The sequence below is a fragment of the Dasypus novemcinctus genome, chromosome 10 (genome assembly GCF_030445035.2).
Source record: "Dasypus novemcinctus isolate mDasNov1 chromosome 10, mDasNov1.1.hap2, whole genome shotgun sequence".
Lineage (NCBI taxonomy): Eukaryota > Metazoa > Chordata > Mammalia > Cingulata > Dasypodidae > Dasypus > Dasypus novemcinctus.
The window spans coordinates 4,922,703-4,940,885 of NC_080682.1; positions in this window are offsets into that span (position 1 = coordinate 4,922,703).

Here is an 18,183-nt window from a genome sequence, read left to right on the forward strand (position 1 = left end):
GCCCCTTTCTCACGCAGCCCGCAGATTCCTGGGCCCTTCCTTCACTGCCCGAGCTTCCTTCCAACAACCGGGGAACAGAAATCCCTCTCCACCTCCAGCACCTACTCTCGGGGACATCTAAGTCAACGTCCCGCCTGGGGACCCAGAGCAGGCAGCGGCGGGATGGCCATCGAGTCGCACCCTTTTTCTCTAAAGGCCTGTCCGCGAAATCACGAAACCTCTGCCTCACATCCCGATCTGTCTAGACTGTGAATTCCGTATCACACAACGATGCACCCCTCCTTTGGGTCGGAAGGCCGCGCTGGGCTCCAGGGCTCCTTGGGTGGACCCGGGAGAGGAGCTTGGAAAGCAAAGAACTGCCCTTTAAGATCCCGTTTCTTACAACGTTGAAAAGAATCAGCCATGTGAATCAAGTCTTGCCTCACTCCAGGGCCAACTGGAAGCGTCATCCTTTGGTAAACATTTTTTTTTTTTAAGAATTTTATTTCTCTTCCCTTCCCCGCCAGTTGTCTGCTCTCTGTGTCGGTTCGCTGTGTGTTCCTCTGTGACCGCTTCTATCCTTATCAGCGGCACCAAGAATCTGTGTCTCTTTTGGTTGCATCATCTTGCTGCGTCAGCTCTCCCGTGTCACTGCTGGGTGGGCTGCACTATTTTTATGTGGGCCTGCTCTCTGTATGGGGTGCCCTCCTTGTGCATGGGTCTCCCCCTACGCAGAGGACACCCCTGCGTGGCAGGGCACTCCTTGTGCGCATCAGCATTGTGCATGGGCCAGCTCCACACGGGTCAGGAGGCCCTGGGTTTGAACCCTGGACCTCCCGTGTGGTAGGCGGGTGCTCAGTCACTTGAGGCACATCCGCTTCCCCCTTTGGTAAACACATGTACATGCCCTGGGGGTTCCAGCGGATTGCTTTCTAATTTTTTTTCCTGGTTTCTTCACCTTCACAGCCACAGAATTTTAGAGGCCAGCTGGAGCGTGGCTGACTCTCTTTTGCTCTAAAAGAAAGGCTTCTCCGTCAGATTCGCGTTCTTTCTAAACAGAAGAGAGCTTCTTAAACTCCAGCCAGTTCCAGAAATTCTGCTTCTTGAGCACCTTTTGGAAGGATCTCCACAGTGGAAAAGGAGGGGTCAGTTCCAAAGCAGGGCATTGCTTTTGGTTTGTGTCTCTTTTGTGGGTAACTTTTATACCCACATATAGACATTGCCAAGTTGCCGGGATGGGACAAGCACAGCTCGATGCCTTTTACCCAGCGTTGCTGCTTGTTTACACTGTGTCCAATTTGCTTCGTCTCTCTACAGACCTTCACAATACTTCCATTTCTCTCTGTGTCTATTTGTATAAACTTAATTTTCTCATGAACCATTTGAGAGTAAATTGTAGACTAAATGCTTCGGTGAGCACTTCTTAACAATAAAGACCTCCTTTTACCTAACCACAGAACATTAGAAAAACCAGGACACTTTCCACTGATACTAGTCGACTGTCTAATCCACAGTCGATATTCAAATTTCACCAACTGTTCAGTCACATCCTCAACAACTCTTTGTTTTTCCAGGTTGAGGCTTTAATCTGAGGTCAGGCATTGCATCTAATTGTCAGTTCTCCAGGGGCTTGCCATCTGGGGCCGTTCTTCAGACTTTGTCATTCTTGACCTTAATACTTTCCAGGAATACCGGCCAGTCACTGTTGATTTTGTTTTTCCCTTTGTAACGGATAAAGAAAAGTGTGGGGAGATGCTTTAGACTGTGGCAACATGGCTCTTCATCACACACTCACCATCAACGGTAGCTTTACCATCTGTTTCAGTTTGCCAAAGGGTTGCTGATGCCAAGGACCGGAAATGGGTTGGCTTCATAAAGAGGTGGCTTCATAAAGAGGATTTATTTGGGGGTAAAAACCGAGGCACCATAAGAGGTTTTTTTCTCACCAAAGTCAGTTGCCACGTGTTGAAGCAAGATGGCCGCCGATCCCTGCTGTAGTTCAGGTTCAAGGTCCATGGAGGGCAACCAGGGGAGGCTCGTGTCTTCAGCCTCGGGCTAACTCCGTGGGCCCAGTGTCTTGGAGACTTCGTGCTGAAGTGACCCTCGAGTCCTCTCTCCCGGACCTCAGCTGTGCAGGAAACTCCTTCCTCTCCCGTGGCAGGATGGGAGATGGCGGCTCCCTTTTCCTGTCTGTGGTTTTTTTTTTTTTTTCAGATTTATTTTATTTATTTCTCTCCCCTTCTCCCCCGTTGTCTGCTCTCTGTCCATTCACTGTGTGTTCTTCTGCATCCGCTTGCATTCTTGTCAGCGGCACCGGGAATCTGTGTCTCTTTTTGCTGCGTCAGCTCTCTGGGTAAGCGGAGCCACTCCTGGGCGGGCTGTGCTTTTTCCACGTGGGGCAGCTCTCCTTGCGCGTGGGGCTCCCCTATGCGGAGGGGCACCCCTGTGTGGCACGGCACCCCTTGCACACGGCAGCACTGCGCATGGGCCAGCTCACCACCCGGGTCAGGAGCCCTGGGTTTGAACCCTGGACCCTCCATATGGTAGACGGACGCTCTATCAGTTGAGCCACGTCCGCTTCCCTCTCTGTGTTTTTATCAGACCCAGCAAGAGGACAGAGACTCAACGTGAATCACGTCCCACTATAGTCTGATCAAAAACCCAAAAGCGATCGTGGCAAATCTAATCAAAGGACCCTCAACCAAATTTAATGCAAATGAAGGCTACCACATCCACATTAGATTAGTGAAAAAACATAATCTTTCTCTTTTTGGTATCCACCAAATTCAAATCGCATCTATTGGTGATTGTCCTTCTATGTCTATAAGGCAGTGTTCTATCAGAAGGAAGAGCTTCCCTTCTTCCTTCATTAGCTTCCATGTGGAGCTATGGGCTCCTGTTTTACACAGTGGGGGTCTTAGTTTCCAGGTACCACAGACTGGGTGGCTCAAAGCAACAGCCATTTATTTATCGCCCCCCAGTTCTGGAGGCCGGAAGTCTGACATCAAGGTGTCGGCAGGCCGTGCTCCCTCCGGAACTGAAGGAGGAGAACCTGCCTTGCCTCTTGTGGCTTCTGGTATTGTCAGCACACCTTGGCGTTCGTTGGCTTGGAGCTGCATCACTCCAGGCTCTGCCCCGGTCCTCGCATGGCCCTCTCTCCTTGTGTCTGTGTCTCTGTGTCCAAATCCCTCTTCTTGTAAGGATACCAACCAGATCAGGGCCTATCCTAATCCAGGATGACCTCATCTTAACTAATCACATTTGCAGGGAAGCAGACATGGCTCAACGGATAGAGCATCCACCTACCATATAGGAGGTCCAGGGTTCAAACCCAGGGCTCCTGACCTGTGGTGAGCTGGCCACACCCAGTGCTGCCATGCACAGGAATGCCGTCCCACGCAGGGGTGCCCACTGCATAGGGGTGCACCATGTGCAAGGAGTGCGCCCCACACAAAAGCGCAGCCTGCCCAGGAGTGGCACTGCACACATGGAGAGCTGACACGGCAAAATGACACAACAAAAGAGACAGAGATTTCCGGTGCTGCCTGACAAGAGTGCAAGTGGACACAGAAGAACACACAGCGAATGGACACAGAGAGCAGACGGGGTGGGGGTGGGGGAGTGGGGAAGGAGAGAGAAATAAGTAAAAAATAATTTTAAAAAAAATCACATTTGCAAAGACCCTATTTCCAAATAAGGCCACATCCACAGGTATTGGGGTAGCGTGTCAATGTATTTTGAGGAAGGGGGGAATATAATTCACCCCCCAACAACAGCTTATGATCCGTTGCTCTCATTACTTATTTTGATGCTCAATGGTTGCATACTTGGCCCTGAGAAGCTCTTTCAAGCTGATACCTGTCTCTTTTGTAGATGGCATACAATTGGGTCTTATTTTTTTATCCAAACTGACAATCTGATTTTGAATTGGAGTGTGTAGACCATTTCCTTTTCATGTAATTATCGATAAAGTTGAGCAAAAACATACTATCTGTTGCATACTTTATTTGCACGCATGTATAGCTGTGCATGCTTTCTTTTGGATTAACTGGGAATGTTTTATAATTCTTTTTATGTCCATGATTGGATTATTAACTATATCTTTTTGTTTTATTTTTTAAAGTGGTTGCTCTTGGGTTTACTTTAGCATTTTAAACTTATAACTGTCTACCTTCAAATAATTTTGTATCACTTTATGTAAAGTTTAAGAACTTTTCAGAAATATACTTCCACTTCCCTCTCATTCTTTGTGTTACCATTGTCATACACTTTACTTCTATTGTTATAAACCCCATACTATTTAATACATTATTATTTTTGTTATAGTCAATTGTTTTTAAGGCTACTAAAACATGAGAAAATGTTTTCTATTTTCACCCATATTTATTATTATTCATTGTTTCTGGGGTTCTTCATCCCTCTGTGTAGAGCCAAACTTCATCTGTCATTTTCCTTCTGCCTGAAGAACTTCCTTTATCATTTCTTGTGGTACAGGTCTGCTGGAGATGAATTCTTTCAACTTTTAGTCTTTTGAAAGAGTAATTATTTTGCCTTTTCTTTTGAAATATACTTTTTGTCCCAAGTATGGAAGTCTAGGTAGGCACTTTGCTTCTTTCTGTACTTTACACATGTTGCTCCATTGTCTTTGACAAGCACAGGTTCTGAGGAGCAGTCTGCTCTCATTCTTTTCTTTGTTCCTTTTTACACGTGTCTTTTTTCTCTGACTGCTTTTAAGATTTTCTCTTTATTACTTGTTTTCAGCAGTTTGATGTACACTGGCATGTTTCCTCACATTTCTTCTGCCTTAAACTTGTTAAGCCTTTTAGATTTGTGGGTTTATATTTGCATTATCATTAGAAAATTCCTGGTCATATCTTATCAAATATTTTTTCTGTGCGCCCCCCTCCCCCGGACTTCTGTTACATGAATGTTGGCTCACTTAATACTGTTCCACTGGTCACTGATGTTCTGTTCTTTTTGTTTTTTTTTTTTTTATCCCAATCTCTTATCTCTCGGTGCTTTATTTTGGAAACTTTCTTCTGCTATGACTTCAATTTCACTGATCTTTTCCTTTGTGTGTCTAATCTGTTGCTAACCCATCCTACTTTTTGACCCTAATGTTCCACTTGATTCTTTCTTCTACTTTTCATTTCCTCCCTCATGTTTCCTTCTACCTTCCTGAACATATGGAGCACATTTTTAATAGCTGTTTTAACTTTCTTTTCCAATTCCATCATTTGTGTCATTTTTGGATCTGTTTCTATAGTTTAATTTTTCTCCTGATTATGGATATCTTCCTGGTTCTTTGCATGCCTGGGAATTCTCAAATGGATGCCAGACATTGTGAACTTTGTATCATCGGGTGCTGGGTGTGTTGTTAATTCCTGTAATTAGTGTTACACTTTATTTGGACATGCAATTAAGTGACTCAGAATTGGTTTGATCCTTTTGAGATCTGCTCTTAAGCTCTGGCAGTGCAGATGCAGAGTAGCCTTCAGTCTAGGTGACACCCTTCTGAGGAACTACTGTGTGATTCTGCATGTGTTAGGAGATCTTCTCACTCTGAACAGGTGGAAATGAGAATTAGCAGTCCTGCGAGCCCGAAGAATAATCTGTCCTACTACTTTCTGGTGGTTCCTTCCCTAGCCCTGGCAGGTTCCTGTCATACCTGTGCAGATCAGTTTTCACCCAAAGGCTCAAGGAGTCTCTCTGCAGACACCTGGAGCTCTTTCTCTAAGAAGTGCCCTCCTCTCAGGCAATCCGCCCTGCAAGTGTCAACTGCCTTGGCTGCCTTGAACTCTGATCTTTGTATCCTGGGTTCAGTGAGACTCCTGGGCTCTGTCTGGGTTCCTCTCCCTGTGTACAGCCTGAAAGTTGCCTCTAGATAGGAAGATGAGCAATCGAGCAATTATCATAGGGCTCACCTTCTTTGCTTCCCTTTTCTCAGGACTCAAGAGTCCTGAGCTGCCTGTTGTCCAATGTCTAAAAGTCATTGCTTCACACTTTTTGTCTTTCTAGGTGTTTAAGGGTGAGCATGAAAATGCACTCCTGTAACTCTATCATGGTCAGGATTACACGCCCACTCTTGGATCTTTAGATATGTTCTTGTCATCTTTGAGCACATCCTTACTTTCTGGTGCAATGCGATGCTTGGGCTCATCTTGTACTTTCCCTTCCTTGGGCTTGGGTCAGCCCTTCCTTTGAGCAGCCCTGGCTCCTTTTAGTGAAATGGTGTTTTGAGTAGCCAGTATATGGGCAACTAGGTGTGCTCATTGCTCCTAGTTTGTTGGAGAACATTAAAAAAATGGAAATTAAAGGCTTCGTCAATGCACTTTTACCAGGAACTTGTGAAAAAGTTCCATGCTCCTTTTCTTGAAAGGATAATATACCAGGCTTTAAAAGATCTCTTCATCCAACAGAGAAAGAGCAAGGGAGCTGCTGCTCACTCAGTGAGTTTTCAATGAGCACCTCTTGTATGTCAAAGACTGTTACAGATGCCGGGGACATAGCACTATCAAAATGGACAAAAACCCCTGCACAGAGAGTGCTTATGCAAATAGCTGCCATTATTGTTTTGCTATTGTTCTGTTTTGTTTTGTTTTGTTTTTGTTAACAGTGAAGCATAACTTCTATTCAGGAAGCTATTAGACTTTCCATTTATTTTCATTAAGCTGACTTGCAAGTGCAGCCATGTATTCTCACGATCTTAAGATAACACGTTCAAGTATTTCTAAATTTCCAATTTGTTGAGATATTCAGTACCTGAGAAATAATCCAATAATGCTTAAGAAAAACTTCATGATTCTGATAACATGCCTTAGCTAAAACAAATTTATTTCTTCAAATAACCAAGTAAAAAGTATATCTATAGATACAAATCGTAATTATGAATGGTTCCATTTATGTACAATTTATATTTACATATCAATTTAAAATATTTTTTCTTAGGCCCCAATATTTAAAACAATTTGATTTTACCTTATGGACGAATAAATAGATTAAACATTTGAGAGGTTTATTCTATCATCTAAGAGAAACTAAATAAAATTATCATGAAGACATCAAACATAAGATGTGAAATATAGTAACGTGGGGTCTTTAGCAACACCTAGTGTAGTGAAGGGTAGAATCTCAATGCATATTTGCAGAGTGAACAAATGAATGGCATTGAAGGTCATGGGAAATTTTTGTTTGTTTCAACCAAGTTACGATCCTAACTTACAGGTGCTAATTGAAGATGATATAAAACATCATTAGTAATTTTTCATACATAGCACATCTGACCATAGCCCTCAGAGGCATTATAAAATCATAAGTCCATTGTTAGGCTAAAAAAAAAAAGGACAAAAAGCCCTGCCCTGATGGAGCTTTCACAACCAGCTACTGTCATTTTGTTTTTGTTATCTGGGTTTGCATTTTGTTTTCATCACAGCAAACATGGCTGTGTCCGTGTCATTCCAACATCCGGATGAAACACGGCAATTTTAACAATAACTTGAAAGGCAGTGCCTGGTAGCTGTCCGGTTTCACCCAGACTAAGTAGGTGCGTGTGGATTTAAAATTTCAGCTCTCAATATTACATTTGTAAACGCTGCACTGAAAAATCAATTGCACAAACCCAGAAGTTAAATATATTGAGTGAAAAAGGTAAATATTGCCGCGAGGAGCAAGCCTGTGTTTTGATAAGGAAGGGCCAAGGTTCACAGCGCATTTTGCTTGTATTCCCATATTTAGGACAACAGAGCAGCAGTCACTCACTCTCTGCTTTTAGCTGACAAGTTGAAACGTGCGGACACTGCGAAGGCTGCTTTTGGTGTGAGGGGCAACTGAGGCTTGCGTCTCCCCACCCCCATGCACGGGTGTGCGTGCCCAACCTCAGAGCCTCCCGGGGTCCCCGTGGGAACCCCGATGCTTGGACTCCTTTACTGCGTCCCCGCCCAGCTGCTGGAACGCCTCCACTGACCGTGCCCTGCAGCTGTGACACTCAGACTGTCCTTTTTCAGTTCAATTAAACATTTACTGCGAGCTTCTTTCCCCTGCCACACAGGCTAGCGACAACTGCTCATTCACGGCACAGCCTTTAGGATGGTTTCAGTTCTGCTAGGCCTTCCCCTTTTCAAGGCAGCTCTATCCATTTCTACTGACCCGTTCTCATGGGACAGATTCTGAATCCTTCCAAGTCATGGTAGCCATCATCGGAAAATGCTTCCGTGGTCCCCACCCTTTGTGACCTAACCCTGAGTGGCCTCCTCCAGTGTCACACCTGGTGTGCTCGCTCTTGCTTGAGCTCCCTTTGGAGCACGGGAACAGTTCGCCACGTTCTCCTCGGATTGCAATTCAAGACTCTGCCATGGAATGAGCTCCGCGGCCACGGACAGGCGGCTCAGCTGCTGTAAGCCTCAGTTTCCCTATGACCGTTGGGCAGCTGTTTTCCTCCAGGCTTGATGTATGTTATTTCAAACCTTCTAAACAACCCTGTACACTGATGATTATCTCCGTTTCTCCGAAGTCAGAACAGGTTCCGAGAAACTGGGTAGTCTGCCCCAGGCCCCGCAGCTAGCATGTGGCAAGGGTGGATTTCCCTCCAGGCCTGTGGGCCTTAACGCAGGTGCTTTCCCACTGGGCTCCCCGATACCTCCCTGCCTCCTGAGGCCCCCGACCCGCTCGGCGCTCCCCGTGCCTCCCCACTCCTCTGCTCCCCTCACTTTCCGCACGTGAGTGCTCCCAGGGTTGGGACCTCAGCCTGCACCCCTCTCCTGGGTAATCCCACCTCACCCCCACTCCACCCACCCCGATACACTAGCCATCCCCCCAACTCAAGTTCTTCTCCGGTGCTCACCCTTCTGCAGCGCGCCAGAGCCCCATTTCCAAGGACCTCCCCCGCGGCTCCACCAGGGAACTCCGCAGGGGCCCCCCACCTTTCCCTGGGGCCACCTTGGTCCAGCAAAAGGGGCGCAGGCGACTGAGCCCGAGTTCTGAGCCTGCCTCCTACACCTGTGAAGGCCGGCGCCTCCTGAGGAGGCGAAACGGACAGAACTAAGCTGGGATGGATGAGGTGGGGAAAGACTCTCGCCTGAGACTCATTGGTTCATTCCTTCAACAAGTATCTACGGCGCGCCAGCCAAGCCCTGGCCGTGGCCTTAGATGTTGGGGACAAGGACGTGCCTAAGGCATGTCGAAGGGGATGGGGGGGTCCTGACATCACCATCCTCGCCAAGGGGAAGAGTTACCGACGGTGCCCCCTTTGCCGGGGGGCAGGGGAAATGGGCCCGATGGTGACACCCCCAAAAGATACACCCATGTCTTAAGCCCGGGAATCTGAGGAGGTGCCCTTCTGTGGGATCGGCTCCTTGCAGGTGAATTAAGTTAAGGATCTCTGGTTGAGGCCACCCTGGATCCAATGACAAGTGTCCTCACGAGAGAGAAGACCACGTGGAGATGGCGGCAGGGAGCGGAGCGGCGGGTCACAGAGCGGCGGGTCACAGAGCCGGGAGAGGGGAGAGGCCTCCCCCAGGGCCCCGCCCACACCTGGCTTTCGGACGCTAGCCCCGGGACTCTAAGGGGACACATCTCTGCTGTTCTAGGCCACCAAAGCTGTGTGGCCTTGGTCCAGCAGCCATAGGAAACTGAGACAGGAGAGTCCAAAATCAGGTAAAAGTTCTCCGGGGACGGAGGCCGCGCCCCTCGCTGCTCCTCGGACCTATCAGCTGCTGGGTGCCCCTCCCACCCTCGGCCGTCGGGGGTGACGGAATCCGTGCAAAGTGGGTGGAGGCCTCTCGGGGACGCAGTCGAAGGCCCTGGCTCTGATCCGGCCTGCCAGGCTCCGAGGGGGCCCTTTGCCGGCTGGAAAGAAGAATCGGTCTCCCCCGTGCTGCGGTCGCCCTGGGACAGCTCGCTCAGGGCTCAGGAAGACCCTGCCGTCGGGGTGTCTGATGGACGTCAGGGGGTCTGTTCCACGTGGGCCCCACGTGAGGCCGCTCGGGGGACGGATAGGAAGGCAGAGCCCCGGGTCCTGCAGTTCCACCCCTTCCTGGTCTGAGATGTGGCAAAAACAATGCATCTGCCAACTCAGCAAATATTTACCGAGCGCTGTCCGCAGCTTCTGCTTCCCTGGCTCTGACCCACCTGTATTTCAGATTTACATACCCACTGGACGCGCAACCACAGCTCCCCAAGCAACTGCTTACGCTGCGGCTCTAGCTTCTTTCCACGTACGGTTCAGCAAGGCTCTCTTTGCCCCTCGACCATCTTCTCAACTCCCCCCACTTCTCACACGTAACCTTCGTCCCAGACAGGCAAGCCGTAGGCCTGCGGAGGGCCCAGCTCAGCCTGCGGGTGCCGCGGCTAAATAAAAGCCAGGGGAGGTGGACAAAAATCGATGCGTAATTGCTCTCCTTTTCTTTTAGGATGAATAATTTATGCTGGTTTTGCCATACTTTGCATTGATCAGGAAAGAGGACAAGTTGACTCTGTCCCCGCCTGGGTCCTGGCTGTGTCCAAGTCCCCACCTGCCCCTCCTCCCATCCCTGGGTGCCTCGGGGCCTCCAGGGCAGCCCATGTCCTCAAGGGTGCCTGGGACCCTTAGCCGCCACCCGGCCCTGCCCCTCACCGGCGGCACGCAGCACTTTCTGCCTTGAATTGTCGTTCGCCGGGTGCCTGCCTTCTTTGCGAGACCAGGGGTTGGCCAACTTTTTCTGCAAAGGACCAGAGAGTAACTATTTTAGGCTTTGTGGGTTGTGCAAACAGGCTCTGCCACGGGATTTGCTGGGCCCAAGTGAAAACGCAGGGCCTTTGTTAAAAACCTGTCAGGAATTTCAGGATGGCAGCAGTGGCACGTTAACCCAGCACGGGCTCCTGTGTGGGGGCACGGGTGGCACCCCTGCACGTGGTCTTTGTTGCCACTACTCGGCTCTGTCACCGGAGCACAAATGCGGCCCCACACAAAATGCAAGCAAATGAGCATGGCTGTGTTCCAATAAAACTTTATTTACAAAGACAGGCAGTGGGCCGGATTTGGCCTGTGGACGGGAGCTTGCCAACCCCTAATCTGTACAACTGTCAGTTCCTCAAAGGCAGGAGCCCCAAAAATACCCTTTATGAAAACCAACCAATTACTTGTGTTTTTGCACCTTTTGGCTGACTAATATAGAATTTGGTACCAAGGAGAAGGGAAGTGCTTTTGCAATTACCGAAATGCTGGAATGGTTTTATAAATGGGGAAGAGGTATTTTTTGGAGGAATGTGAGATGCTTGGAAGAAAAGACCTACGGTACTTTGAAGAGACTGTTGATAGCAATACGGAGGTTAGAGAGACTTTATGATGCCTTAGAAGTAAATGATGAAACTATGATTGGAAACTGGAGGAAAGATGATCTGTGTTTTAAAGTTACAGAGAACTTAGCAAGATTAACTCCTGTTGTTTTACAGAAAACAGAATTTGAAAATGTTGAGCCTGGGCATTTAGCTGAAGAAATTTCCAAAGTAAACCCGTAGAATACGGCTTGGCTTCTGCTTGCAGCTTATAGCAAAATGCTAGACGAGAAAGACATACTGAAGACTGAACTGTCAGGCATAAAAAAAACAGAAACTGATTCTGAAAATTCCAAGCCTCTGGAAATCAAGCTCCCAGATGAAAGTGCCCCCCTGGAGGACTTAACTAAACTTGGAACTTGTAAATCAAGATTGAAGATGAAGTTATCTCGGAAAGACTTGTGGAAAGTCTTACTGTCTGATGGCTTGGACCCCTGCTTCCTGCATGCTTAACCAACAAGCTTTTTGAGAGAGCTGTATGAACAAAACCACTGTCAGCCTGGACTAAAAGGGACATGGAAAGGAGAGATTGAAGGAGAAACAGCTTTAAGAGGAAAACCATGGAAGCTGAGATCTGGAATTAGGACATCACCTTGGGCCAAGAGAGGAACCCCAGCCATGTGTACAGAGAGGGTGAGTTTGCCCCAGCAGTGGAAGAGGGTGGATGTTCCCACCTGCTATTCTGGGAGAGTTTTGCTGCCCCCGGGTGCAGAGAGCACATTCCCCAAGGATTAGGGCAGTTAAGGTCAGCACCCCACAGGTCTGAGACCTGCCTCCCTTGGATTAGGGAAGGCCAGGTGGTCAACTTGTTGCTCTGAGTGGGTTGAACCTGTTTGCCAAATGGTAGGGGGAGTGTTGTCTTCATGTCACTGTACTAGGGGGGTTAAGACTAACCCAAAGATTGGGTGAGGTGTGGCAATCGCCCCAACACTCTTGGGGGGCGAGGTCCGGAGCTTGGTTGACACCCAGATGCTTGATGAGGGTGGAACCAAGAAAATGGCCCTTGGGCAAGCCTGTGGAAAGGGTGGGCTCCCATAAGGCCCCAAGGAGAAGAAACCATCATCTTTAGAGTGACTCTCAGACTGAAATCAGTAGAGGATGCCCTGCAGGTTTACAGAACTGTAGAGGACCCTGACTCATGTTTCCCTCCCAATTTCTCCTTACTGTAATGAAAGTGTTTATCCTTTGTCCATTTGTATATTGGAAACAGATAAATTGTTTTATCAGTTTCAGAGGTCTATAGCAGACAGGACTTTGCCCCAAGAGAAACTGTATTTCTTTAAATTGATTGTGATATGATTTAGTACTTACATTGTTACTGATATAAAGTTTTTCAAATATTGTAATGTCTTTTTGGAATTCAGAGGGTGGAGTGTAGCAGTTTGATATGGTTATGAATTCCAAAAATAGATATTGGATTATGTTTGTAATCTGGTCTGTACCTGGGATTAGGGCTTATGATTAGGGCTTTGATTGGGCCACGTCATTAAGGCTTTCAGTCCACACCCCTTGGTGGGTGGGGACTCACAGATAAAAGGCATGGCAGAGGACAGAGGTGGGGGTTTTTGATGTTGGAGTTTGATGCTAAGCCTTAAGCTGGAGCCCTAGGAAGTCAGCTCACAGAGGAGAGAGAAGCCAACCCAGGAAGGGAGGAACCCTAAGCCCAGGAAGAAGCAAGCCCTGGGAAAAGCGGAACCCAGGAAGCCTGAACCCTTGCAGCCATCTTGCTCCAACGCATGGCAACAGACTTTGGTGAGGGAAGTAACTTATGCTTTATGGCCTGGTGTCTATAAGCTCCTCCCCCAAATAAATGCCCTTTATAAAAACCAACCAATTTCTGGTATTTTGCAGCAGCACCCCTTTGGCTTACTGATATAGTCCCTCCCTTCCCCTCCTCTTTTTTCTCTCTCTCTCTCTCGCTTTCACAAGCTTGCACCTTTTTCTTATTTGCAGACACCAGCCACAGCCCTCTTCTGAACCCAAATGACCTGGGTGAGGACACCGCCAGGATCCTTTTCCTTTCCCATGAAGCTGCGGTCAGCCGGCCTAGACTCAGTGATGAACCATCAGCCAGAAGCTTGGAAGGCCTTGCAGGCGCCTCCACTCCCTCAACCCCCCGCAGCAGGTTCTGAACCCCCGAACACTCCGCGACCACCTCCCTCGCCCTGGTAGAGCCCCGCGTTCTCCCGCGTCCTGATCCCTCCCTGCCATGTCTGTGACTGTTCAAAACCTGAGCCAGGGAAGTGGACTTGGCCCAGTGGTTAGGGCGTCCGTCTACCACATGGGAGGTCCGCGGTTCAAACCCCAGGCCTCCCTGACCCGTGTGGAGCTGGCCCATGTGCAGTGCTCATGCGCACAAGGAGTGCGCCCTGTAAGGAGAGCCGCCCAGCACGAAAGAAAGTGCAGCCTGCCCAGGAATGGTGCTGCACACACGGAGAGCTGACGCAGCAAGGTAATGCAACAACAAAGAGACACAGCTTCCCGTGCTGCTGACAACAACAGAAGCAGACAAAGAAGAAGATGCAGCAAATAGACACAGAGAACAGACAACTGGGGGGGGAGGGGAGAGAAATAAATAAATAAATAAATCTTAAAAAAAAAACACAAAAAACCTGAGCCAGGTCCGGTCCTGCTGTCTACAGCCGCCGGTGCCGCTGCCCTGCGGGTGGCATGCCTCTCCGACGGCGGGCGCCTGCCCTATGCCCTGCCTCCGTCAGCCTCCACAACCGTGATGCCTCCCCGGGGCCTCCTGGCCGTTCTCCAGCCTGGCCCAGCCCCTCCCGGCCCTGGAACCTCAGGCTGCTGGACACCTCCTGCGCGAGGCCGCCTCCTTCCCCCCCCGGCCCATCCCTAGAACCTATGTCTGGGCCCTTCGGGGATTGTTCTAGCAGCTCGGTTCCTTCATGCCCCTGCCGTCCGGTGTCAAGCCAGGGGGCAGGGGTGGACCCCAGCGCAGCGATCCCACAGACGCCCTCCATCAACGTGGAGCGAATGGTGAGCGGACAGCGGGGGAGCGGGTGGACTGGGGTGCATGGGCGGGCACTTCTCAGATTCCGGGGCTCCCTGGGAGAACGTGGGGTTCCCACTATGGGCAGGAAGCTCCTGGACCCCAGAGGAGCCTGCGGACTGCAGGGAAATGTGGCTAAGCTGCGGTCGGCGGAACAACGAAGCATCCGCGTCCCATCCTCGGAACCCGGGAGAGCTGCCGGCTGTGGTCAGAGAACTGGACGATGGATGGAGTGAAGGACCTGGGGCGGATGGCCCTGGATTAGCCGCTGGGCCCTAAATGTCGTCGCAAGGGTCCCGGAGTGGGCAGAGGGAGATCTGGCCACCGAAGGGGAGAAGCGCCACGTGACCACGAGGCAGGGGCTGCGCTGACGCAGCCACAGCCGAGGAGAGCCGGGGGCCCCCGCGGCTGGGAAGGCAAAGGGGGCTCCCCGCTGGAGCCTCCAGAAGAAGCAGCGATGCCGACCCCGCGGCCTCAGCCCCGCAGGACCAGACTTCAGGCCCCGGAAACGGGACGAGATGAAATTTCTGTCGTTTTAAGCCACGAGATTCGTGGTAACTCGCGCCGGCACCCGGAAACTACGTGGTCACGCCGAGCTCCAACTCGAGTCAAACGGTCCTGGATTGCATCCTGGTCTCGGGACTTCGGTGCTGTGTGTCCCGGCCAGGACCTGCCCTCACCCTAAATCTCAGGTCCCTCATCGATAAAATGGACACGGGAAGCCTATCCCATGAGCTCTAGCACCCAATGGCATAACGAGGACCCCACGCCATGAGGGCATAGCAGCCCATGGGATAATGAGAGGCCACTTGTTTTGCAAAGCACCTGGCATGCTGCCCGAGGCCGGCTATGCTATTTTTATTATCATTTTTTAAACGAAGCATCCAGAATTGAGCAAGTAAAAGAACATTCACGTGTCTTTATTTCCCCAGCAAAGAGCAGGAAGGCAATCAAGGTGTGGCCGGGGCGGGGGCAAAGGAGGGGGACAGAGGCCCCGAGTTCCTCACTTCCCTGGCATTAAACTCTAACTGTTGGACCTGCTTGGCAAACAGTCCTTCACGAGGGTGATTTAGAGTCTGCTTCGCTGCCGGAAAATGCTGCTTCGGCTCCCCCCCTGGCCTGTGTCTGAGCCGGACCACGGCCTCCTGAAGCCACGGGGGTAGGGGGGCTTCGTGAGAGGCGTGGGGTCTGCTGCGTGGGAAGCACAGGACGGGCTGGCAGTCGCCTGGGGCGGCCCCAGGGGGACCCCCTACTTTGCTAGGGTGTAGCCCTGGCCACACACAGTGGGTCCACAGAAGCCCCAGACGGGGAGGGGGCTTGGTGCTAGCAGCTTTGGGGAGGGGCCACGGAGCCCAGAGAGGCCTGGGGTCCCAGCCCAGGGAAACCAAAGGGGGCTTCTTCAGCTCCGCCCAGCTGCCCGGCGAACACACCCACTGCCCGCCGCGCCGTCACTGCGCTGTCACGGCCACTGCCCGCAGAGGCCCACGCGTGCCGTAGCCGCGGGGACCCCCAGGCGGTCCCACTGGCACCTCAGGCTGTATATGAAAGGGGTAGGGGCGACGCCTTCTGCGAAAGCTCACTGAAGATAGTCTCTTGGTAGGAACAAAGACGGCTGGATACTCGAGATTAGTCCAGATCACAATAAAACAATAAAGCTGATCAAAATAAAACAATAAAGCTGATCAAAATAAAACAATAAAGCTGATCACAATAAAACAATAAAGCCTCCGCAGCCTTCCCTCGAGGCTCTCGGGCCTCCTGCCTTCAGCAAGGCCGGGCACTTCCCCAGGGGCTGCTCCACTCCCGGGGTGCCCGCGCTGCGCCGCCCGCGCTCTGCGCCGCCCGCCTTAGTTCTCCCGGGACCGTGGGGCAGGGGCCGCCCTCGTGGGCAGGGAGCAGATGGGGCCGAGGCTCGGGGCGAGGGCGGGCAGGGCTGCGGCTGTCCCCCCTAAAGCTGTGTCCAAGCCCTGACCCCGGCCCCGTGGAGGGGCCTCATGGGGAAACAGAGTCCTAGCAGACGGGACCAGGGGAGGGGAGGCCCGGCCGGCTTGGGGTGTGCACTGATCCGACACGCGGGGTCCTCAGAAGGTGGACTGGACACAGATGAAGAGGAGGCGGCCGTGTGGATGGGACTGGGGGGGGGGCTACAGGCCAAGGAACGCTGACGGTCACCAGAAACCACAGAGGCGAGGGAGGGCGCCTCCAGAGGCACGTGCCCGGCTGCTGGACCCAGGACCACGGCCACGCCAGGGCCCGCTGCTCGGAGCCCCCAGGCTGCAGGGCCTCTCACCATGACGCAGGACACCAAGACACGGGGGGGAAACTGCGGCAGCCCCGCCCCAGGAGTCCACATGGCCCGGCCACCCCTGCCCTCGGCGCCCCGTTCCAATATCCAGCCAGGGGAGGGCCAGCCGGGGCAGCGCCTGCAGGGGCCCCAGCGGCCCACCACCCTGCCTGCCGGGCTCTCGCCACCAGGACCCAGTGGCCTGGAGCACCCCTCTGCCCCCTGCCTTCCTGGGAGGTGCCGTCCACTGGGCCAGCCTGTGCCTCCCCGAGAAGCAGCCGCAGCCTCCGATAGGGACACATCAGGAAGCAGCCATCATCCCCCAGACCTTCCTGACACCCCCAGGGCGAGGGGCCTCTCTGGAGGCCGGGGAGCCAACCGGCCACCCCCACAGGGGTGCCCAGGGGCCACGTGTACAGACCTGAGCCGCGGGCGGTGGCCTTTTAGGCTCTGACCCTCGTCGGGTGGGGCCACGTACTGCCGCGTGCTTGGGCGGGTTTGTGGGGAGAGGGGGCTGACGGGGAGCCCCATTATCAGGCAGACCTGATGCCGGCCGCCGGTGCCCTCCCGCCGATACCCTCCGGCCCTCCAGTGCGCCGGCCTTGTCCCCGCCGATACCCTCCGGCCCTCCAGTGCGCCGGCCTTGTCCCCGCTGGAGGGCCACAGGGCGCTGCTCCTGGGCCCCTAGGGCTTTGCGGGGTGAGGCAGGGCCGTGCCTGGCCTCTGGCCGTCTGCAAAGAGATCTCCTGGGAGGAGACCCACCCCGACGGCGGCAGAGCCAAGGCACGGAGCCGACGGAGCCCCGGGGACCCGCTTGGGCCCCTGAGCCGGGCTCGGGTGTCGGTCACTTGCCACCCGAACAATCCTGGCCGGCAGAGCTGGGCTGCCGGGCACTGCCCGCATTCCCTGGCGGAGCCGGATGGACGCACGGGGTTAAAGCTCCGTCTTCAGCGGTGGGCCAGTCTCGCCCCTCCTCATCCTTCCACCCGGCAGCCCCTTCCTCGAGGCCTCGGGCGGCCTGCAACAGGGACATGCCCTCCCGGGCGGATTCTTGGAAGGAAAGTTCTCCGCAGCTTCATTAACAGAGCCCTTTTTATTTTAAGCCATCGGGTGACGGTTTAAATATTTGGCATTTCTGAAAATAAACTGAGATCTCTCCGGTGGGGGAGTCATGCAGTCTGAGCCCAAGACTGTGACTCCAAAACCAGAGCGGAGCACACGCTGACCTCCCCCTGTCCCCGGCGTGGGCGGTGGTCAGCGCCACCCTGGAGCAAAGCAGGGTGACCCCCGGGAACGCCCCTCCTGCCCCCCACCCAGAGCGTCCTGTGGTCTACATGTGGGAGACGCCACGTTCTGCACCCCGCTCTTGGGCATCTGCCGGGCACACCAGCACCCAGGAAGCCCCTGGAAGAAACCCCCTTGGGGAAGCGGACGTGGCCCAGTGGTTAGGGCGTCCGTCTACCACATGGGAGGTCTACGGTTCAAACCCCGGGCCTTCTGACCCGTGTGGACCTGGCCCATGGGCAGTGCTGATGCACGTAAGGAGTGTGGTGCCACGCAGGGGTGTCCCCTGCGTAGGGGAGCCCCACGCGCAAGGAGTGCG